This window comes from Lontra canadensis, unplaced genomic scaffold (genome assembly GCF_010015895.1).
Source record: "Lontra canadensis isolate GAN:19392208 unplaced genomic scaffold, GSC_riverotter_1.0 scaffold164, whole genome shotgun sequence".
NCBI lineage: Eukaryota > Metazoa > Chordata > Mammalia > Carnivora > Mustelidae > Lontra > Lontra canadensis.
This window is the reverse complement of record NW_022631158.1, coordinates 158,879-182,859: the sequence shown is the minus strand read 5'-3', so window position 1 is coordinate 182,859 and position 23,981 is coordinate 158,879.

Below are 23,981 nucleotides of genomic sequence, written 5' to 3'. Positions count from 1 at the left end.
TGCTAAGTACACTGTCAGGAGTCTGGAAACCCTTACAGCTATTGCAGAAGCAGCCAAGTGGATGGAAGGATGAATGCTTTCATGGGTGCTAATGCCACAGGCACAGCCATGACTCTCAAATAGGAGAGTTTTGGTCCCAGGCCTACCTGGTATAGAACCTGAGGTACAGAACCTCTCCCCATAGCAAGCCATGTGACCTTGGACAAGGGAGCACAGGCAACAACATCCACTGTGGAAGGCTGTTCTATGGACTGGAGACAGAGGCCAGAAAAGTGTTTATCCCTGTGCCTAGCCTACAGTAGACTATCAATGTAAGTACTGTTTAATTATGGCCTCGGGTAAGTTATGCCCTAAGAGCACCAGCCAGGTCTTATACTTCTCCATATCTCTCAGAGTCCCTGGCACACTGAAGGACAAACAGTAGGAGCTTAATAAATATATACTTGACTGCTGGATCGATAACCTGCATCTCTAGGCACAAAGGGAAAAGTTGTTACATAAACAATCCAATTCCACAGATGGTTATTAAGTAGTGAAAATGATCAAGAATTGTGCTGGTAGCTGTGTTAGCCAGACATCAGTAAAGAATTAGAAACAAAACTCCCCAAAACTCTAAAAAATGAAAATCCTGCTCACTGAGTCCATCCTCATCCTGAAAGCTTGGCTTTGGGGTACGCGGTTTCTATAATTCAAGTTCAGGTTCATAGTCAGGAATTTACCTAAACACTAGTAGTCTTAGCAACTGTCAGAAACAAATGTGTCCTCTGCTCTGTTTCCATGTATAGTTTGCACTTACTCATGATCTGCCTGCTTAAGACCGCCTAGGTTGTGTGTTCTCATCAGCTGAGCTCCATACTCCCTTATATCCCATCCTGGACCCTCTTCATCCTTTACAGACTTAATTGAGATCTGTTTTAAGGAGGGGGGGGATAAATTGGTTTCTTGGGAGATCTACATGAGCATTTTCTTCACTGAGAGCAACTCAGGCCTTGACCCTTGTTTTGTTAAATAGTAATAATACCTGAAAATGTGACGGCACCAGCTGACGCCTAACTGCAGGGTGAAGACCAGTCTTGTTAGCATTGCCTGGCAACCTAGGGGTGACACCTTAGAGAATCGGGAGGGACCCAATGAGTCAGGAGAGGTCATGGCACCAGAATGAAGGGAACCCAAGGATTACTGAAGATCCACAAAAGTCTTCATTGATCTTAATGGTTTCAAAGGATCTGATCCTCATCTGTGAGATAAAGTTGGAGAATCAGTGAATAAAAATGGTATAAACCAGATCAAATCAACATTTTAGAGTTTAGTTTCCTATTATCTTTAAAAAGAAGGACCAGAAATGATAGTTGCACATATTTCTAAGTGCTTTTCTGACTTTTTTTTAATATTTATGTTTAACTTTACAAGCTTTAAATACTTTGAGGAATACTCGGAATTTCAAGGACTAGTCAAGGGGAATCAAACCTTGAAGTTAGAGACATGACAAAGCAAAGACAAACAAAAAGTTCCACAAATAAATGAATCTCCATGAGTACTGAGGCTCAAACTTTCAAATATCAATTTGCTGGTCAAAATTCAAAGTGCTCTAGTCTAGTTAACTTATATACATCCCACAGAATAGGTACTAAGATTTGTTCAGCTTTCTATACATTGAATTAACCAGCTACACTATGCCCCACACTACTGCACGTTGGATATAGAAAAATAGAGGGATCCTTGTCTCTACCCTCAAAGAAGAGTTCACAGTTCCTGGGGAAGAGGAGTTAGACATGTACTCATATATATTTTCAATTCCTATTCCAAATCAAAGTGTATAGTCGACTAAGGTCTCTGGTCATGGCATTTTCAGTGAAGAGCCAGTTCTCTAGACCTGGAATTTGGAAGCTGAACTTGACCTTCCCTCACTTTCACTCCCTATCTAGACAATCAAGGTCGTCATCCCGACCCCTGGATCAGGTCTCAGCCTCTGCCACCTCTGCCCATCTCTTCAGCTAACTCCTTACACTGGCCCACCCATCCCTTGCTTGGACTTGAAGAATAGCTTCCCTCCTGGTTGTCAAACAATTGCCACCCAGTCTGGGTTCAAGTCTCGCCTCTCACTTTACCAGCTGTGTGACGTTAGGTGGTTGACCTTTCTGTACCTTACATTTGTCATCTAAAATGAGGACAATACTAACCCCTATCTTACAGCTGCTGTAAAGACTGTACTGCCCTTAGGATAACACCCAACAATAGTAAGCACTCACTAAAAATTAGCTATTTTCATCACCAATGCCTCTCTTCCTTAAAATAGGGTCCATTGTACTTAGATAAAATTAGACCCATTAGGGCATAAAGGGACCCTCCTGACCTGATCCCTGCCTATGTGTTCCCTCATCATGAGCCAGTAACAAACCTATCCCCTCCTTGAATCTACGCTTCACCTACACTGATTTTCTTAGTGTTTCAAAAAAACCAAACTGCCCACCACAGGGCTTTTATACCTGCTGTTCTCTCCCACCCTGGAAATATGTATGGTAGCTACCCCCATTCTTTAGGTCCTGGGTTAACATCTCTTTACAAAGGCCTCCCCAGCCTCCCTTTCTGAAATAGATCCCTGTGCCCATGAGTCTCTCCAACACTTGTTTGCTCCCTCCCAGAACTAACTACAGTGGGATTTAACTCTTCCCCTAGGACAGGGATCAGCACACTTTTTTCTGTCGCAGACCAGATAGTAAGTATTTTAGGCCTTGTGGGCCATACAGTCTTTGTCATCCTTACTCCATTCCACATTTGTAGCCTAAAAGCAATGGTTATGAACATGAATAAGTGTATCTATGTTCCAATAAAACTTAATTGTTACACTTTAAACTTGAATTCCGTATAATTTTCACATGTCAGGCAATATGTTCTTCTGATTATTCCAACCATTAAAAAATATAAAAACTGGGGTGCCTGGGTGGCTCAGCTGGTTAAGCATCTGGCTCTTGATTTTGGCTCAGGTCATGATCTCAAGGTCCTAAGATCGAACAGCCTAGGGGGTTCCATGCTGAGCTCAGAGACTGCTTGAGTTTCTCTCTCTCCACTCTCTCTGCCCCTCCACCTGACACACACACACAAAAGAAAATATTAAAAAAGAAATAAAGAAAGAAAATCTTAAAAAAATATATGTAAAAACCATACTTACCTCACAGGCCATACAAAAACAGGTAGATTTGGCCCTACACAGAGTAGAAGCTTCATGAGGGAAGAGAAAAACTAGTCATGTCATTGTGTTACCCCAACATTTGGTCTGCGGCCTGATATATAATGGCTTTTGTTAATTAGTTTTTTAATGAATGAATAAATCCGGCTATAAGTTGCCATAAGCACAGCTAGATCTCTGAAACACCAAGCAAAATGGCAATTTCAATAGATTAATTACAAATTCATTTTCATGCACTGCTTTATAGTTTACAAAGTTCTTGCATATACATGATCACCCTTGACTACCCCCCAAATCTTTGGAATAATGAGGGCAATAATATAAACTGTGAATTTAAGAGCTATAGGAACTTCTCAAATTACTACAACTAATTAGTGATGGGACCAGAACATGAACTTGGTACCATTTCCTCTAGACACTGGCTCTCCAGGTGGGGTCCCTGGACCAGTAAACAAGCATTGTCTGGGGCCTATTAGAAATAAAAATTTGCATGGGCCCCACTCCAGGTATGGGGCCCCACAGTCTCTGCCTTAACAAGCCCTCGGGATGATTCCAATGCATGCTAATGTTTGAGAAGCTCCTGTGGGCCAGCGGCTCTCAGCACTGGCTTCGTCTTTGAATCACCTGAAGAGTTGGTAAAAATCATCAGTGTCTGGGCCCCACCCACAAGAGCCTCTGATTCATTTCTTCTGGGGTCGGGTGTGGGCATCAGTATTTTTAAGAGCTCCCTGGGTGATACTGAAGTGCATCCAGAGTCAGGAACCCCGGCAGTAAGGGCCCTGCTGCTTCCCCTCATAGGAAAGAAATGTTGCCCAAATTAGTTAGGATCACCTGCCATAGATCCAAGCCAATATTAGGTCTTGAACTTACTCTCTTCCCGGGACATTGAAAGAAGAATTTCTTACCACCTCAGATAACGTAATAGAGTCCTACAGACACCACAGGCCTCCGGAAAAAGACCTGCCCCGATAATCTCTCAGGTTCCAATTTCTCTTCAGGCCTTTATTCCCGCTGCCACGGCCCCTCCCCGCCGGCTTTTATCAGCTGATCGCACAGATTCCATCAGAACGGAGGGCAGGTGCAGCACGGAATGAAGCAAGAACTCATCTGTTCCTTCAGGTTCTCACTCCTGATGTTTGCTCGTTTGTATGATTAATTTTATCAATTTTCCTGACCTGCTTTGCCACTGAAATAAATATGACAGCTGCGGTGCTGCTTCCATTCTTCCTCTTGCCAAGTGAGATGCTGAGATGTGTTTTCTTGTTGATTGCCGACTTGGGTAAATATCAAGGAAGCGGACCCAACAGGATTCCTCCTGGTCACACTGACAAAGCAGGTGTGGAACCAAATACGCACGTTTTCATAGGATATGAGAACGAGAAAGCTCATTTCCCACGTTCCAGCTTTCCTAGCGACTCCTTCAAGAAAACAAACACCACGTCCCCACGTTTCCACGTCTGTTGTACGCGCCAGCTCTAATTTTCCTCCTTTTGGAATAAACTACTCAATCAGGGACAATATCAAAGTATTTAGTCTCTGACCGCCTCTTCTACTTCTCTGTCTGGTAGGGGTGAGATTACAGAATAAACAAGGTGTGAAAGCATTCTGCGGACTCTAACCTCTCTCAAAAATGCTATTAAAATCGTCCCAAGTTTGCCCTTGTCTAAAAGAAGGGAAATCACCTGTACTGAGCCCCCGATATTTGCCAGGCCTTGTACATCACGACTCTTTACCATCCACCTTAAGGAAAGCATATTAATTCCATTTTACAGAGAACACTGAGGCTCAGCTGACTGAGGTCCTTGGTGAGCTCGAAGACCAGCCTGTCGCCTCATATCTCAGGCGTCACACCCCCACTGTCAGCAGTGACCAGCCACATGCAGAACTAACTGCTTTTAGTGGGAACCCAGCTTCCAGACCAGACTATACGGAGGCAGAGCCTAACTTGGCCATGTAGGAAAATGAGATAAATCTGGTTTCATCTGGTTTAATTAGAGGAAAACCCAAACGGTACTTCATTCCAAAATCCATTGCTATCTGTCTTTGAGCAAGTTATACTCTCTTTGTGATTCTGCTTTCTAATGTATAAAATACACAGAATACCAATGACAGATTTTGATTTGGGGGTTACATTAGTTTGAGAAGATAATGTACACAAAATACACCAGAAGCCAACTCTTCATACACACTCAGGAGTTGTGAGCGGCTGTGTGTGCGCGCGCGCGCGTGTGTGTGTGTGTTTCAGTGAAGAATTAACAAAATAAACCATCTAGTTATTGGTGAGTTGGACCACGTCACTTTGCACCCTTGGTAACCAGCTGGGGGCTGCATGGGGACACACAGAAGAATAAGCACCCACCAACCTGAAGCTTTACTCTCCAAAGGATGGGTAGTAAGCCTAATTTTGTTAGGGAAGAAGCTCAAGAGGTAGTGCCAAAGCCTGTTTTCCTGAATCATTCCACTGGAAGGAAACTTCAGAGGCTATTTACGTCCTGCCTTCAGGGAGTCAGGGCTGTTATCTCTTTTGGATGGGAGCACAAGGACCAGAACACAGAGAGCAATGATGCCAAGTGAGCAGCTAAGAATGGACTGGAAACCAAGTCTTCCACCTCTGTGTTAGGAAGGCCCCAACCAGCTCATCCAGACTTTCTTTGGTCCACCAGGCTTTCCTCCACGTGTGGTTCTGGAGGAGCCCAGCCATCATAGTTGCAAGAATTGGAGAGGGAATGGCTACAACCTAGCCCTTTCAGAGGGGGATGACGTTTGCCTCATACTCCCTTTGCCTTCCTTATCCCCATTTCTGCCAGCCCCATCATTTGGGCTGTTCCTCGGAACAGATAAAACCATCCGAGAATGCTCCTCTAAAAACTGGAAGGGGGCATGAGAAGGTGCCAGCGGGCTACAGAGAAGAACGTGTCTACAGAAGAGTTGGGACCCAAGCAGCTGGGTGTCATGACACTCCCATGGCTCTGGAGGCTGTGTTCTGATCCGTAGGAGGAACAGTGAGCACAGCAATAAATTGTTATCAGCATTAGCTTACATTCGACCGGGTGATAGTTTTTGGAGAATAAACAGTCATCCTGCTCCCAAGTACATCACAGGACTCTTGGCCAATGGATCAACTCCCTCCCTGCAGAAAACCTCCACTGAGTAGCTATCCTGCTGCTTCTCAGCCCTTGCTCCTTGCTGGGGTAGGGCGAAGGGAGTAGAATGGAGATATCATCTTTCTCTGGGGTCCCCTGGGCCTGCTGAGTACAGAGGTACAAGCACGGGCTCAGCTATTTTCCCCCCATTCCATTTGTAAAAAGAAAATGAGATCAAGGAAGGGAAGAGAGAGGCTCTCTTTACTTTCCCTCGCATTGATCGCTGCACACACCATCATCAGAGTCATCACGGGGGAGGGATGGTGGAGAGCACAGGCTCGAATCAGGGCCCTGCCTTCTGACTAGAAAGAATCAGGCATGCGACATGATGTCTAATTTCCAGCCTCCCAATTGCCCAAGCAGACCTCATCCCCTGAATTCCGCTCTTCCTAAATGAGGGGAGCGGGGAAGTGGGGGGTCTCCTGCCGGCGGAGTGTTGAAAGCACGATCCATGACATAGGCCTGGGAGGAAGATTTTGCTGGGGAAATACAAGAGCTTCGGTATTTTGCACACCAAGCTTGTCTTCTAATGACAGCCTTGGGAGCCAGACATTTCTAAGTGCTAATTAGAGGTGTTGATTATCGTGGTAACCCTGTGGGGGCTCAACCCAAGCCCGAGAGCAAAAGCCACAGATAAAATAAAGATTGTTACAATAGCTCACGGTGTCACATGAGCATCGATACTGGAATGTCAATGCTCAGGCGCAATACGATCGGGGACTCTGGCTACAGCAGTGATCGCGGCCCGGACTGATACGTGGGCTGTCATACCATTTACAGTGTGCAGTTCTGATCGACGGGGAGATACTCCATCCTAATCAATCAGGAAAAACTCACCAGGACTCAGACATAAAGAAATCGGCTTATGACAGGATTTCACGACAACATATGCAAAAGCCACGCAAGCCAGATGCACAGAGAACCTCCGTCTCTCCAGTTCTAAAGTAAAGGAGCTTTTTAAGACCCCGTATGCTTCACTGATATATGTGACCCTCAGCAGGCACATATGTTGACATGCGCACATGTGGTTTTTCATATAGCGAAGGCATTTGGGTCCTTGATTTACTCTCACTTTGCATCCCTATCTTTTGACAGCTCATAACTATGGTGGATAGAGACTGAGGATCAGAGATGGAAGTCTTGAGGATGAGCATTAACTGAAGAGGCAGCCCAACATTGAGTTGAGAGCAGAGGCTCTAGAATCTGAAGAGGGTTGGATACCAACTCCAACCCTCCCTACTTAAGCTTCCTGAGCCCCAGTTCTGCCTCCTGCTAAAGAGGGGTAATAACAGCACCTACGCCCTAAGAGGCTTGAGGATTAAAACGAAGTAATCCGAAACCAGACTGTTAGTATCATGTCCGACATTGATGTTGATCAAGCCACTTCACCTATTTTGGCCTCCTAGTTCTCATTTGGAATAAATAGAAAATAATACTACCCACCTTGAGAATTGTTTCAAAAAAAATTAAATGGGACGATGAGACTTATGAGCCAGTACGAATTTACAAAAGACCATAATGATCATTACAAACACGACCTAGGTGGTTTGAGGCAGGATGTCCAGACGAGGCTTAGACCAGCTCCTTTGCCCTTGAGCCTCTGGCTTGCTGTGTGACCTGGGGAAGTGGCAATCCCTTCTATTTTTTAATCCAAAAGCTGATTCAATAAAAGGTCAGAATTTGAATGAGATAATGCATGTGTCACTCTTTGTCACCTGTAAAGCACTTACATATACAACTGTCTTACAGTGTTGTTGACTTTGAAGTTGGGCAGACCCAGATGCAATTTTATTTCCACCACTGACCAGTTCCATAGCCTTGCATAAGTTACTTAAGTTCCCTTGATTCTAAAATGAGGACAAGAACACCTGCCCTAAAGATGATATATAGCATCTAACGCCATAACTGGGATGCAGAATATAATAGATGTCCATTCTGTCTCACACGTGTTCACGGAGTGAACCCGATTAAGACACTAGGGACACCTCATCCCTCTGCAAAGGGGAGAAAAACCTAGCTCAAACAAGTATGAGATGACCACACATCCAGGTGTGGAGGTATGCAGTAAGAGGCTTATAAAAGTGCAAAAGAAGGAGAAGAAATCACTCTCAACCCCGCATGCAGGCAGCCAAGCCCTGGGCATAATGCTCAAGCCCTGGGCATAATGCTCTATCCCTGATCTAAACAGACCCAGGAGGGAACATGGCAGGGATGGAGGAGGGCAGAGCCATGTAGTCATTTTTTTCTGCTGAGATATTCCCTGGCTGCTTAAACCCTCCCTTTATCCCCAGAGCTTACATTTTTCAACACCAGCAATCTGTACATTGAAGTCACTTTACTCTGTTGGGAGGCATAAATCTGGCCTCCTCAGAGTCCACTGTAGCAAATTGCTAGCACCTTCTCAGACACAAAGGATGAAATCAAGGTTGACTGCAAAATTCTTCTAGTTGCTTTGAGAAAGTCATCCTACTTGAATTCGATGGACAAGCATTCTTCAAGTTATGTTCCACTGAATGCTCTTTCCAAGAGATATTTTTTTTTTAAGTAGAACTTCATGGTCAAAAGTTGGTGAAACATCGTATGTTCTATCTCCCTTTCTGAAACTGGCAATCAGTATTAGCTTATCACTGGAAAGCTGTTCTGGTAAAGCAACTTCTCTCTTTCACTTCATGCTTCCTTACCAGATTGGCCAGTGGAGCCCATTTTCCAAAGAACACCTAGCCAAGTCTATGAAACTGGTTTCTAGGAAGGCCCTTTTTGGCAACTCTGCAAAGAGTCTAAGGCTGGATGTTTCCCACATATCCAAAATTCTATTTTAGGTTTTAATGAGTCTTGGATAGAGGGTATCCTGTAAGTATTTGCAAAGTGAATGGATCCCAAAAGCGACTGGCCATTTGGCAAACTATAGGGAATTCCTCTATGTTGCATAATGTGCCACCACAGTCAACTCACCTCTCAACCCACAAAAGTTTATCCAATGCCATACCCTTTGCTGTGAGGTGAAAGGTTCCATATAAGACAATTTGTTATTATAATGCAAAGAATCCAAAGCAACTGAACCTCAGCCCTGACTTGATTCAACTCTAGAGGAATCTTTCTGTTTGCTTGTCTCTAGGTCACTCTTCCCTCCAGCCACACAGGAGGATAGTAACCATCCTTTAGATTTTTTTTAATGTCCTAATTTTCAATAGCCTCTCCCATTTGCCCCATAAACCATGAAATGCGCACAACACTCTAATACCTCAATGCCCAAACTCCATTTCTTAGATTTCTCCTTTTACCTATTATCAGCACAACCACTCCTTATCAGATTACATGTCCTGATGTGAAATTCATAAAATATGGCCACAGAATTCATAGGTAACACAGTAGGAATCGTCCATGCCAGATGAGGTGAGAGAGATCTGACCTCTGTTTCCAAGGGCGATGACAAGGAAAGATATAATTTCATGTCACGTTTTATCATTGTTTTTGTTTTATAAAATGTCATTTTGTGGCTATTATATGTAGGTATCTTGTGTCTGAGTTTATGTATTCCAAAGAAAATGACCTTAGTCCAAAAGGAAATGCACGCCACAGGGTCCTCACATCGATGCAAATATTACCTTCTTTCCAAGGTCTTAAGAGAGCCAGCCACGGTGGTGGCCGTGATGATTTACATTCTGCAGGAAGGGTTAACCTCATCTCACGGCCACTGTTGTCTCAGGACAACTTGTCAGCCCACAAGAACATCCCATAATGGATTTGAAGTGGATTGTGCAGCCCCGTGCAAGGTGGATGCTGTATTTATTGAATAGACATTAAAAAGAACATTTCTCAATTTCTCAGCACTGAACTCAGGGTCAATGGATCTTCTTGGCACTGACATGCTGAGTCAACTCTTAGCTCAAAGCTTTTAAAGGGACTGGGGTTAGATTAAAGGATTAGACTCCGTCTTGAATGTTTCCCTGGCAAAATCGTTGGGTCTTAAATCATTTATGTTGCCTTCAGTGCTTTATGTGGCCTCTCACTGCTAGCTTTGAAAGAAATACACACAAACAAACAAACACGCTCACACAGGCAACACACCAAGACCATAACAACCCTTCTTTTGCAGATTTTACTAGAGATTTTTAGCCTCGGAGAGGAAACTACTCCAGGCTTGTCACAGAGGTAAATTTCTATGCTTTTAGCAATCATTAGAAGGTAGTAGGCCATGCCTGTGGACTCTGAATTCTGCACCCCCAAATGGAAAGCAAGCTTGCGATAGTTGTGCCTTCATATCCTGCCACACGGCCATCCTTAACGTAAACCCAACTGCCTAACTGACTTTGCTTGAGACAGCCACAGTCCTTCTCACACCTTCTGCACGCATCATCCCCACTTCAGTATTCACTGGAATACCCACCCATGCAGTCAATCATCGTCACCTGTCACCCTGCTGGAAGTCTGTATATACACAATGCCATTCATTCATTGATGGCTTCTTACAAAAGAAAACAAGGTTTCAGTTCTTCTACATACTTTGCTCATGTACAATTAAATGCAGGTCAAACAACACACACACGTTCTTTGTGTAGTTTTCTATATTCCAGCATAAAAAAAATACCTGGCATGTTACGTGGAGCAGCTAAGCGGTCCATGCATGATGTCTGTATGTAGGAGCCCAGCCAAGAGATGTTGGAGCAGGAGTGGGACTGGATATTTACAGGGTGACTGTGTATTGAGGAGAATGCAGAATTTAGGAAAGGCCACCTGGATTTGAATCTTGAATTCCAAATTGAACTCTTACTAGCTCTGCCAACAACGAAAACAAAGCAAACATTCCTTTGTGACAATGCAAGTTAAGAAATCTTTAAAATATCCTCAAGGGTCAATAAGTCAAAATGTTAGTCTATTTATTGCCTAGGATTTCCTTATCCCATCTAAATTATACAATAAAAAAGTAGCTACGATGGGATACACATTGAAGTATGATAGGAGACATCAATAATGATCCCTTAATCCCTAAATGCAAAATATGAATTCCATGGCTTCCTTTTAGCTTTAACTACAGTACTTCCCAACAGAAACCTTCCAAGCCAGCCCACGGCGGCTTTCTCACTGACGTGCCAAGACACTTTCACCTCCACCCTCTTTTCCGGCATCCTTTTGCCCTTTCTCTGTCTAGCCCTAATCCTACATTTCCAAACGAGTCCAGTTTTAAGTGTGTCTCCCTGGTGAAGTTATCTCTGACCATCACAGTCACACTGGACTTTTCACTTTTCCAATGGCAATGTTTATTCTTTTTCCATGAAAATATTTGTTATGACTTATTTCCTCAACTAGATAGAGAATTGAACAAAAGCGGCAGCCTAGTTTTTACGTGTTTCATTTCCGCATCTCATCTCTTCCCTCTCTGGAAAACACACACACGTTCACGTGCCCCATTTCTGGACTAAGCATGCTCTGTTTAGGATAGGTGCTCAACAATTACTTGGTTCCTATCTGACTACATTCTTGTATAACTGTTCTGAACCATCTAGCCCTCTTCCCCCTCCAGAGTTAGTTTTCTTAACCTCAGTAGCAGTTCATTTCCTCCCCAGGCCCAGGAATCCATTCTATTCTAGAGGAAGATTAGTACTTAAAATTGTTGCCCTACTTCCAGTACCTAAGCTACTGCCTCATTCCTATGAACAAGTTCCTACCTTGTATCCCACTCTTGCACTTGCTTAACTTCCTCACTTTCTTCAAGAAAAAGACCGTAAGTAACTCCTGGCAATTCTCTCCAAAAACCAGAGCTCTCCCCTAAATACCTTATCCCAATGCTGAAATACTGTCTGTCCATCAACTACTCTTCACTCCCTGCTCTCAAACTCCTCGATCTTTAATCCAGTTTCCATTGTACCAATGAATCCTACTCCTACTGAGTAGGATTCTTGCACTCTAAGCTTCTTGCACTCTACTCCATTTTTTCTTAGTCTGCTCCACCTGAAACTTTCCCTGACTCTGAATTCCTACCTCCATACCCCAGCTGGTTTTTCCCTCTGGCCTCCAAGATCTTTCTAACTCCCCTACCACCCATAGAATCATCATCTGGATCTCTCAGACTCAAGCAATAATATTCCATATGCCAGGAAGACAATACCAGGTTCCCCACTCTCCTAGGAGAAGGGGCAGGACTCATAAATCCCCCATGACTATACTTTTTGGACATCATCATCCACTTGCCTGGCTCTATTACCTCTACCATCTGCAGTTGAATCCAGCTTCAAATGCCTGTCCCAAGTTTCTAATCTCTGCAACAAGATTCCCTCTACCCCATTCTGATAACATCCTTCAGCCCTGGTGTGTACAGTGGGACAAGGTCAGTGGCGGCCATATTGACTTGATGTTATTTAGTGAGAAAAGTCTGTGGGTATCAACTGCGGTATCATTTTTGTGGTTTGCTACATCTTCTGGTGGTCTCATAGACAAAAGGTGCCAATGAATTGCTCAGACAAATTTCAGTGAATTGGTGCCACCCAGACAGTGCCTGTGAACTCAATGAACCAGAAACAATGCTCAGAGATTTTACTGCAAAGTGAGAGGGTCAAAAGTTTATTACAGGGCTCAAGATACGGAAGAAAAATCACAAGCAAACAGGCAGAATATACACGAAGTTGTTCCACAGCGGGAACAGTTTTTATCCCTCCCCTGGGTTTAGACTAATTCTCATTTATCGAAGGTCCTTTGAGCCAAAGGGTCTTGCTCCTAAATCCAGACACAGATGGCAATAATGCTAACTCTGTGTATTCCAAACCACTGTTGTATCCCCGGCCACAGGGAACCTAGTAGTTGTTATGAGAACCAAGCCACAGGTGAATCAGTAAAAGAAATTCATTGTTAAGAAAGAGGTGAACCCAGAGAGTGTCTTGTTTGGTTGTTTTCTTACACAGCTCAAGTGATAGCTGGCTACTGATTTATTTTAGTCTTAGGCTTAAAGCATTCAAATTAATGCTTTGGCCTTGATGCCCATTAGACTAAGCTCCTCTACCTTGTCCCTGAAGTTCAAGCGTCTCACTCTCCCATTCTGGGATCCTGTCATCCCCACTGAATTCATGGGATCCACCTCAGTGATGGCATCTCCCACTGTCAACCCTGGCCTCACAAAGCAACCACTACAGAGCCTTCAAGGGATGTGGGTGCTTCCCTTACCAATATATTTCTCAGTACCAGATGAAGAAAGGCCCTCTGGTTGCTGCTAGGATACAGAAATGGTGGACAATTATAGATGATACATAATAAAGCCATCCCAGCATTCCTAATGCTCTAAGATTTTAAATCCCTTCTTCTACAGTATATCAAGAAAGTTCCAGCTTCTCCTCTTCACTTAAGATTGAGTAGAAGTTTCAATGGGCCAACTGAGAATATTGTTAAAGCCCCTTCCAGATGCTTGAGATGCATTTAATCTTTGGCTAATGCTCCTACATTAATCAGTTCAGCTCAGTCCACAATTAGTTATCTCCCCTCATGGTTTAACACACTTAGATCCATTTCCACACATGTTTGCCCGATACCTGCTGATTTAAATTGGCAAAATATTACTGAACTTTTGGTACATATGTCTCTCCTTGTGAGCCACACTCCACAGTGCCAAGACATCGAGTCTTGTAATGGGTCTGCAGGAAGTGAGAGATGGTAGGATAGGGTCTTGAGGGATCCAGCATTCCACAAGAAGACAGATGCCTTCCCCAAGGTCAGTACCGGGTCTTTTCTTGTAAAAGGCCAGAAAGAACTCCTTAGACACTGGAAGTGGGGAAGGAAGGTTTGGTGGTATTTGGAGGCTCAATGAACTCAAATTCACAATAATCTATGCAAATACCCCATTCTAATCTCAGGGTTCCATTCTTCCTTTATTAGGGCCTAACATTCTCTCTTTTTTTTTTTTTAGGCTTAACTTTAACATAAAAGACTTAACTTTAACATAAAAGACAAGACAATCTGCACTAAATTCAGCCATCTCTAGAATCATATATTGGTGTTGGTCTTCAGAAACCTCACCCCTACAGCTCTAAGAAACACAGATTCCTTTAAGACAGCCATAGACATATTTTTGGTTCTCTATTTGTGCCTTGAGCTGGGAATTTAAAGATTTCAGCTTTTGATTTTTCTTTCTTTAGAATCTCTGATACAGGAAGAAGCAGCCGTCCCACCTACCCTACTTTTTCTGCCCCAGATTGTGCTATTGGGGATCCCAGACCTTGCCTTCTGTAGACCTGATTCCATGTAACTGAAGGTGATAACTTAAGCAGCTGTTTTATCATTTCAAGCCACAGACTCTTTGTGACCTACTTGTCATTGACAATAAAGTCATTACTTCCTCCAGATGTAACCAGATCAGAGAATGAATTTGAGATGCTCACCTTTCAAATTTTCTATCCCCCTGGAAACACTTCTGGTATGCAGAAACTTATTTCAGTCAGACTTCCATCAGAAAACTAGAAAGCATTAAATGCACTGGGATATAGAAAAGCTTAATAGAGGAATGAGGGATTTATATAATCTTTAGAAAAGCTAGAGGAGCAAAGATCAAGGAAACCGATACTGATGATAGCAGACCACAGCCCAGAGTGGATGATTCTCAAAAGCTTTCCAGGAAATTGTGGAGAAGCTGGCACCAGCTGCCTTAGCCTGCCCCAGAAAGGTTCTTAAGAGCACACTTGAACCCCACTGTGAATCTCACCATCGCCCTTGCACCTGGTGCAATTGTGTTGAGGGAATACTGGTTTCTCCTTTTCCACCTTCCAAAGGACATGCGAGTTCTTCAGATTGGAAAAGAGTATCTAACCTAGACGTACAAAAGGAAAGGGATCCTGAGAAGCCTAACTTCTGGCTCTGCTTCTATAATGAGAAATAGGATGATGGTGGTGATAGTTGAGAACAGACAATCCAGGACACTTATCAAAAAAAAATAATCACTAAGGATAGAGTTCCAGGCTTTGGTTTAAACATCACAAGGATCATATTTGGAGACAGAATTTCTCCAGGAATGTCTAACTCACAACATGTAGACAAATGATTACCTATTTTTGGCTCTTATGAGGAAAAAAGTCTCCATATAAGTTTATGCAGATTCTGTTTCCAAGATGGCTCTCCAATGAGTCTATACCTTTCCGTCTCCATTCCTATCCTAGACCTGTCATTTCTCAACTAGAAAATCATTTTACCCTCTTCCAGTTCTCTACACCCAAGCCACTCTCCTCTCTACAGCCAGAGAGATCTAATAATGATACTTCCCTTCTGAGAAATCATCCCTCTGTACTTATGCCCTACCCTGAGTTTCATCCATACTAAACTCACTTTGATTTTTTTCATTATGCCCTATTTCCCCTTCTCAAACACCTTTTCCTCTGCCTAGCACACCCTCTCCTCTTTCTTCCTCCATATCCAACTCTCTCTTGGCCTTCCTTTGCACAATGTTCATCCAAATTTAACCGGAATGTCATTTCCTTGAGTAGACTTCACTGGTCTTACCCATTATACTTCATTATAGCTTTTGGTCCCTTTAGCTTAAGGTTTATTCTAAGCTGACCCATAGTCCCAGCCTTTTCCTTGGCTCACCCTAGGTTGACCCTAAATCTTTCGGAGCAGAAAACAAGCTAGATCAGAATGAAAGAGAACGTGAGCCCCTCCCTAGTGACCGAGGCCAGCCAGGCTACACCTTCACTCCCAGGTGGGATAAGAGGTGCTGCTTTCAGAACATCTCAGTGAGCACCTGCATGGACAGAACACTGAGCTCTGAGACAGACTGAGAATGACCAAAAACAAGGAGCTTGAGGACACCAAGAGTTTCAAGAATTTCCTTCTACTTGATAACGTGTCACTATACAGTTCAAAGGGTGGAATCAGCATGGTAACTTGCAATCAACAAGCCATCAAAAATACTTGTTGAGTGAGGAAATACACAAAAAAATGGACAGATAATTGAACAAGGGTAGAATTATTCCTTCTTGAATTTCTGTTGGAGTTTAGACTATTGGGCTGTCAGTAGCCATCAAGAGTGGACAGTGTCTGCTCATATGGCAGGTGATTTAATACCATAGGTATCGTGTGTGTGTGTGTGTGTGTGTGTGTGTACATGTATGTGATATGTCAGGTGCTTCGTGTACCACCCATCCATATCTCCTTTCATGGGACCTTCTCTGCATCCATGTGGACACACCTATCACCTTAAGCTTTTTGAGGTCAGTGCTTTGTCTTCAGTGTTCTGCAAAAAATATGGACATGCAGTAAGTACTCAAAGAATCAAAGATTGTTGCTAGAAAAAAAATACAATTTTTTTACATATTCTCTTCTAAATATGTAATTTTGTGGACAAGAGTATAACCCTTAGGCAGTTTTACCATGTTCCAAAGAATAGAATTATTGGCAAAATACTTTTGGGCTTATGTATTTATAAAGTGGGTTGGTTTTTATGGATGTTCTTCACTATTCCGATGCAATGGGAAGGTCTGTATCACATCACAGTTTGTTTTTAAAAAATTAAAACCTAAACTGCTTTCCACGTGTAGATATTGTATTTCCATAGTTCCCTTGGTTTCAGACAACAGCCAAATGTAAGGTGGACAGCCAGCCCCAGGGCTAATGCAAGGTGGACAGCCAGCCCCAGGGCTAATGAATCCTTTCCTCTGCTATGACAGAGAACACCTCCCCAGTGATGAGAAATCTGGCCTCCTCCATGGTCTGTGTTTTGCCCCTTTGGACCATCCTAGGTAAATGCTAATGGATTCTGGTTCTTTGGGATTCTGTGTCTTCTGCCTGAAGTATTCTTGCTCTCTTTTAGCTTTTGCAGATTGGGTACAGTAAAATGGATCAAGCATTCCCTTATGAAATTATAATTCCATTCAGTCCCGCCTCCCTCAGATGAAACCCAGTACACTCGAAGGGAGTTTTGGGTGCCCTACAAGTTACTGTCACATTTCTTTTCTCACAATCTTTAAGTTTATTGCCACAGACGGCTAATCTCATCCATTGTGTGTGTCCTGGATGTTAAAGGGCCGACCCATGAGCCTCATCCACGGATTCTTCGTGGGAGGGGGGCACTGCCAAAGACCCTGCAAGGGAAGCATGGGGAGAGCCCTCACATAGGTGTCCCTGACTGCACTTAGAGGCTGGTAAAAGGAGAATTCCCTCTTGACTGTAGAACAGCAAAATGAAGCCTGCTTAGGAAATCTAGACTCTATAGCAGCAAAACCAACACAAAGGTATTTTGATCTCGACACTTTTTCAAATCAGCAGTACAGCTCAGGGCAGCCAAATGGACTCTTCGGGGCATTAGGCATTGACGTCTCCCAGGAATAAAGAACCACAACAGATGCACGTTATCCGGCCTCTTAGTGGAAATGGACTCTAAGCAAATTGTTTATTAGGGCCCTCTATTTGTCTCCATTTGTGTGCCTTTTCTGAAACTCTTGGTGTCTGTGAATGAATCAGTCAGGCCTGGTCAATCATCCCCCACAATACAGTTGTAGGCACTGTCAGAACAGACCACATTTGGGCAGAGCTAAACACAATTCTTTTCAAAGTTAATCCCAGTTTAAGAAGCAAGGGTTCACAATTGTGGGACTTGGTCACAAGACCAGGACCATGCTTTCCAGTCATGCCTTCAAGGTCTTACAGGACTCAACACGGACTTGGCGTGTGAGCCACCAACACATTTCTGCAAAGGTGAGGGAGGGAGCGGCGGCATCCTCAGGAGGGGTCTGAAGAAAGGACGCTGAAATGGAGGAAATGACAGCTTTGTGTTTGTGACAATACTGTCTCTTTTACAGTAAATGTAGAAATAAACTTTGTAATTGGGAAATTGAACTCTGAAATGATTCTTCTATTAATTATTCTTACAGCTTAAATGAGTGTGAGTTTTTAAGTAATCAATGGGCACTTAACAAGCACAAAGTCATTATTTTTAATAGGACCATTAGTGTATTTTTTTTCGCAAAATGGTGGTTATTGAATCCATACTGCCTAAGAATAAAAATGCCAGATTTCATTATGACTATTCTCTAAGTTTAATGGGTACATTGTATTCCATGGGGCATGCAACAATGCTATTTTATAAACCAGGCCATATACCTTTAGCCATTCTCTCCCTCCCTTTCTCTCCCCATATATATATATATATGGCTAACACATGCTTCAAAGATTTCTGATTCAATAATCATTAAACCTATTTCAATTTATTCATACTATTTGGGCTGACAAACCATCTGCTACTTTTTTACATTTAATGTTGAAAATATCAGCCTCATAATATATTAACTCTCATTTTATCCTTTTAATCTATATCCCCATCATCTCAATTGATTTTTTTTAAAGATGTATCACAAAAAAAGTCCCTTTTTTTTGCAAGCAACTCATTACTAGATGCTGGAGGTATGGAGATGGTTTACTTCTGAAAATAGCACAAATAAAGACAAACTACAGACATGGCAAATGTGATACTAACAAATTCTAAATATGTAAAGCTCACTACATGTGAAAACTGATCGTCTGATACAAAGCCGAAGTTACAAGAACCTCATGAAGCATCTGGGTGACAGAAAGAAGCAGCTAGAGCTAAGAATCCCTGGGTCTATTTTACAAATTTTCACGTTCATTCATGAAGAGGTAATACGTATCTTTAACCCCTCAGATAAAAGGAAAAAACTGATGACAAAAGGATGAATTAACTTGCAACCACTTTACAGGGTCATGAAGATGCAGTGAGGAAGGTAGAGAAGCGTCTACTCTGGAATCTGGTCGTGTTGAGTTATGCCCGTAGGACTGGATATCTATAAGAACATAAACATTGTGTGCATTAATCCCCCACCTCTCACCAAAACACCAAATGGGAAAGACCTTCCCTAAAGGAGACAGTAAAGCACACAAGCTTGAGCCAATCATGATGCCCGTCTATCCCTGGGGGGGGCATGATTTGGGGCTCAACGATGCCTGTCACCTAATTTGTCCTTTGGCCTAGGGCCTTCTGAAATGACATCCACGTTCCACAGAAAGAGGGCCAAAAGTCAACTTCCTCCATCAAAACATCACTGCATTATACAGAGCCACAAGACAGCACTATTTTGTCAACCTGTCGTGTAATTTGTTTTAAAACACAAAGGAAGAATTTTCTCCTACTTGAATGGACACCTATCAAGGGCTCCAGCCCCTCATTAATGTCAGAAGTATGACCGGGCTTCCCAACGGTGCTTTGGGCATTCCAGAATTCAACGTGTCACGGCTATGGTACATCTTTGATGGGGGTCGACCGACCGCACCACAGCTGAGAAGTGCCCTCATCAGATATCACGGTGATAAAGGAAGCAGAACACAGCAAAGAGTCAAAGCAGCTGGGACTACTGGTGTCGTCTCCATGGGACCCAGGAGTCTCCATGAGGCATTTGCACCACTCTCTCTCTTCCCCCTGAACTAACGCTGGGATGATATTTAGCAACAGTCTTCTGGTGGGAAAGAGCTTCTACCACATTACACGTTTGGATCTATTGTGAAATATGTCACGGTTTCAGAAATATTTAGATGCACATCTTCACGTTGAAAATACCCCAGTAGGGGTGGCTGGGTGGCTCAGTGGGTTAAAGCCTCTGCCTTCGGCTCAGGTCATGATCTCAGAGTCGTGGGATCAAGCCCCACATCGGGCTCTCTGCTCAGCGGGGAGCCTGCTGCCTCCTCTCTCTCTCTGCCTACTTCTCTGCCTACTTGTGATCCCACTCTCTGTCAAATAAACAAATAAAATCTTAAAAAAAAAGAAGAAGAAAGAAAAGAAAATATCACAGTAAGAGCTCAAAATTACTTTTCAAACACTGAATGAACTCACCCTTCCTGAGTCTTACTTCCTTTCTCGGCACCGTGGCTCCAAGAATCCTGCTGTTACAATGATAAAACGAGATACCCATATGTAGAGTGCTCAGCACAGGGCCCAGGACATTAACAATCATTTTCTTGTACTCTCGAACATAGAGAAAACATTTCAGGAACCCTTATCTCCCGTCGAATTCAAGGCCCCAGCTACGTCAGCCAGGATAGCAGGAAGACACGGAGAGCCTCCTGGAATCTGAGAGCAGAACAATCTTCTGGAAACACTAAGCTTTATGTCGAATATGAGGGAGATGCTGCCCCGGATTGGAAAAGAGACCAGAGCTTTGGCAGACATTCCTGCACCTGCACTCAGAGGCACAAGTGTGCTGAGGGCAGGGCAGGAGAACCCAGGCAAACCCCTTGATTAACTCAGATCCCTGCAAAACAAAAGACCCTTCCCAGCTTCAAATCATTTGCTGCCTGTGGTGAGAAAAATTGAACCAATGCAACCACAAAGCAGAGTCAAGTCAACCACAGACTGGACGGACTCTACTTGCACCCGACCGGCCCATGGTCTGACAAAGGGGCATGGCCTTTTCTACAGTTAAACATTATTTACTCTAGTTTCAGTCTCTTTTATATGTAATTTCTGGCATTTAATCACACATCAGCAGACATGTGAAGAAGCAAGAGGACGTGGCTGGTTGCCAAGAAAAGAAATGGTCAATAGGACCAGACCCAGAAATCGCCCAGATGTTGGAATTATCAACACAGACTTTACTAGATCTGTGCTAAATATGTTGAAGGATCTGGTGGGAAAAGTTAGATGAACAGAGGAGGAATTTCAGTAGAGGGATGGAAATTTTTTGAAAATAGTCAAATAAAATCCTAGAAGTAAACAAAATCTTAGGGGGGGATAAAGAATTCCTTCAATGTGCTTATCCACAGGATGGACTGAGCAGAGGAGAACCAAATAGGTCCGAGCAATAACTAAAGGAGGGCAAGCATAGAAGAGAACACCTGTTTCTGCCATATACTGTCCCCTTGCCCCTGTGTCCCCACTCATGTTACCTGAAATGATGGCCAGAGTAACGTGACTTAGAGTTCCTTTACCATAATTCCCAAGCCATGAGAGGAAAATGTTAGGACAAGAGAGAGGAAATAAGGGATCGATAAAGCTTCAAGGAGAAAGTAGGATTTGGGTTGAGTGCTTGAAATAGTGATAAGACAGTAGGCTTTTCAAGTAATTAGCATAGGATGGGCAAATAAAAGCAAGACAGGTAAGTATAGGGTAAATTCACAAAATGACAGAAAGGATTTTGAAAGTCATGTTGGGGAAAACAGGGAGTCTGCCTTTGTACAGAAAGGGATGGGATTGTACCATAAACTTCTGACATTTTTTTTTCCTAATCTATGCACAATAGATAGTTAATACTGCCCTATGTGGAAAATAGGCACTACATGAATATTTATTACAGAAGAAATATGTGAGTGGGTGAATGAACAAAGGGAAGAATGAAAATAGTTGCCAGCACATTTTGAGAAGCTGCCAACAGTGGCATCGCACCTGTACACGATCATCAAAAACTTGGGGGTACCTCCAATCACGAATCCTGGCTGCAGGAAGAGAAGTATGCAAGGAGACATGAGAAATGAGACTGTGAATGTTGAAGACAGAGCCCTTGTACAACACAAAGAGAGAGTGCACCAGAAGGAAAATGGTGTCCCCCTCCCTTTCTGAAACTGTCACCCTGTCTCTTGTTAAATACGGGTGACCCTGTCCTGGCATTTCTTCCAACAAGCACCACTCCAGATTCCTGAGTCCCTGTGTGTACCAGGCATGGATCAAGACACCACAGGATACACTTGGGAATGGAGGAGGCTCTGATTCTTCCCTGAGAATGCTCACAGGCTTGGGGAGGTCTTAAAAGCTATGTGATGCAGACTGAAGTCGGCACGGGTTCTGGCATCCAGTGATTCAGCTTCCTGGACTATGTTAGCACTCCACTAACTGGCCTTTGTCTTTGCAACCTTAACCTATGTCTCCTCTTTCTTCATTAATAAGCTACTGAGCAATGCCACCAAATATAATCTGAGCCACAAATATGAGTCATATGTAATTTAAAATTTTCTGGTGGTCATATTTTTTAAAAATTTTATTTGAGAAGGAGAGCGTGCAATGAACACAAGCAGAAGGGAGGGGCAGAGGGAGAGGAAGAAGCAGATTCCCAGTTGAGCAGGGGTTCCCCTCCACCTGACATGGGGCTCCATCCTAGGACTCTGAGATCATGACCTGAGCCAAAGGCAGATGCCTCACCAACTGAGCCACACAGGTGCCCCATATTTTAAAGAGTAATATGAAGCAGGTTAAATTAAATTTAACCCAACATCCAAAATTCTGTCATTTCTACATGAAGTCAATATAAAATGTATTCAGGAGGTATTCTACAGTGTTTGTGTTTGTGTTTGTGTTAGCCTTTGAAACGCAGCATATAGCGTCCACTGACAGCTCATCTCAATCCTTAGCAACAGCATATTTCAACGTGTTCAGCCTCTCTAGGACTGAGGCCCTAGAGCCTGCCCTGTCTCGTGAGTGAAGACGTGTGCTTGAGGAAAGAGGGGGCACAAAGGGGGGAGCTTTGAAAAGTAGGTACAAGAAGAGAGAAAAAACAAGCCCTAAAAATAAGAAAAACAATACCAACAAAGGCAAATCAAAACTATGCAAAATCAATAGGAAAGAGAAGATATTGGGAAGATCATACTCTCCAGTCCATTTGCCTGCTCAGGACCAGATAGCAGGGAGGAGCACAGGAGCTCCAGCTGGAGGAGCTGGGCCATATTTCATCTTCCCACCAGCCCCCTGAATGTCCCGAGCAAGTAATTTCCCCCAGCGTGCCTCAGTGCTCTCACTTGAACCTGAGACTAGTAATGTGCCCTGGGCTCATGTTCTCAGTCTAATACTGGGGGGAAAAAATCACAGGAACCAGGGACAGTACAAATGTTTCTAGTGTTTCACTCCCCCTCAAACATGGGACCTCTATATCCTTTCCCACCTGGTTTCCTCCATCTCCTCCTGGCTAGTTATTAAGAGTCCTTAAGGGATGTCCTTATATAAAGACAGCCTGACCCACCAAACTGGGACTTCCCTGTCCGGTAAGGACAATGTCTAATTGTAGACATTGCTGCAACATTTTGACTCCGGTGTCCTTTGGGACATCAACCTGCTCTGGCTGAATTTCATGGCTTATTAAAATAGGTGCACTTCTCCCTAATGACAGATAGGAATAAGTCAGGTAAAGTGTAGTCAATTAGCTCGCAAAGCAGTATGAACCAAACTAATGGAGTGTTTTAAGTTTGGTACGAAACAAACACAAGACTAACAATACAGCAAGAGCCACCCCAGGAACAAGTTTGGGTTTTTCCCATGAAGGTCTAAAATGACTGAAAATAGGTGAAATTTTATTGGGTGAAGTCAGAGGTCAGAGAGCCAAAGTAAGTATGTATTCCTGAAACCCGCCTGGAAAGGCAATCGAGCATTTGAACTATATGCTTTTGGCATTTTTACCTTGAGCTGTGGTCTCCTCAAGAAGTTACTGGGATTCATTATTACCTGAATGCTAAAAGCCTAAGAATAAATGGTTAAGAATGCATAATAAACTTAGTAAGTCAAGTCAGGATCCAGCCTTGATTAAAAAGTGTCAGGGAGATCCCTCAATGCCGAAGAACTTAATCAAGGGGCCACACATGTCTGAAAATGCATACAAGGAGTCAGTCCTTTGAACACAGATGTTTCACTCTGCTAAACTATAAATATTCTGAGCAATGCAACATCAAAAGGTTGTCAGATACTTATGCCT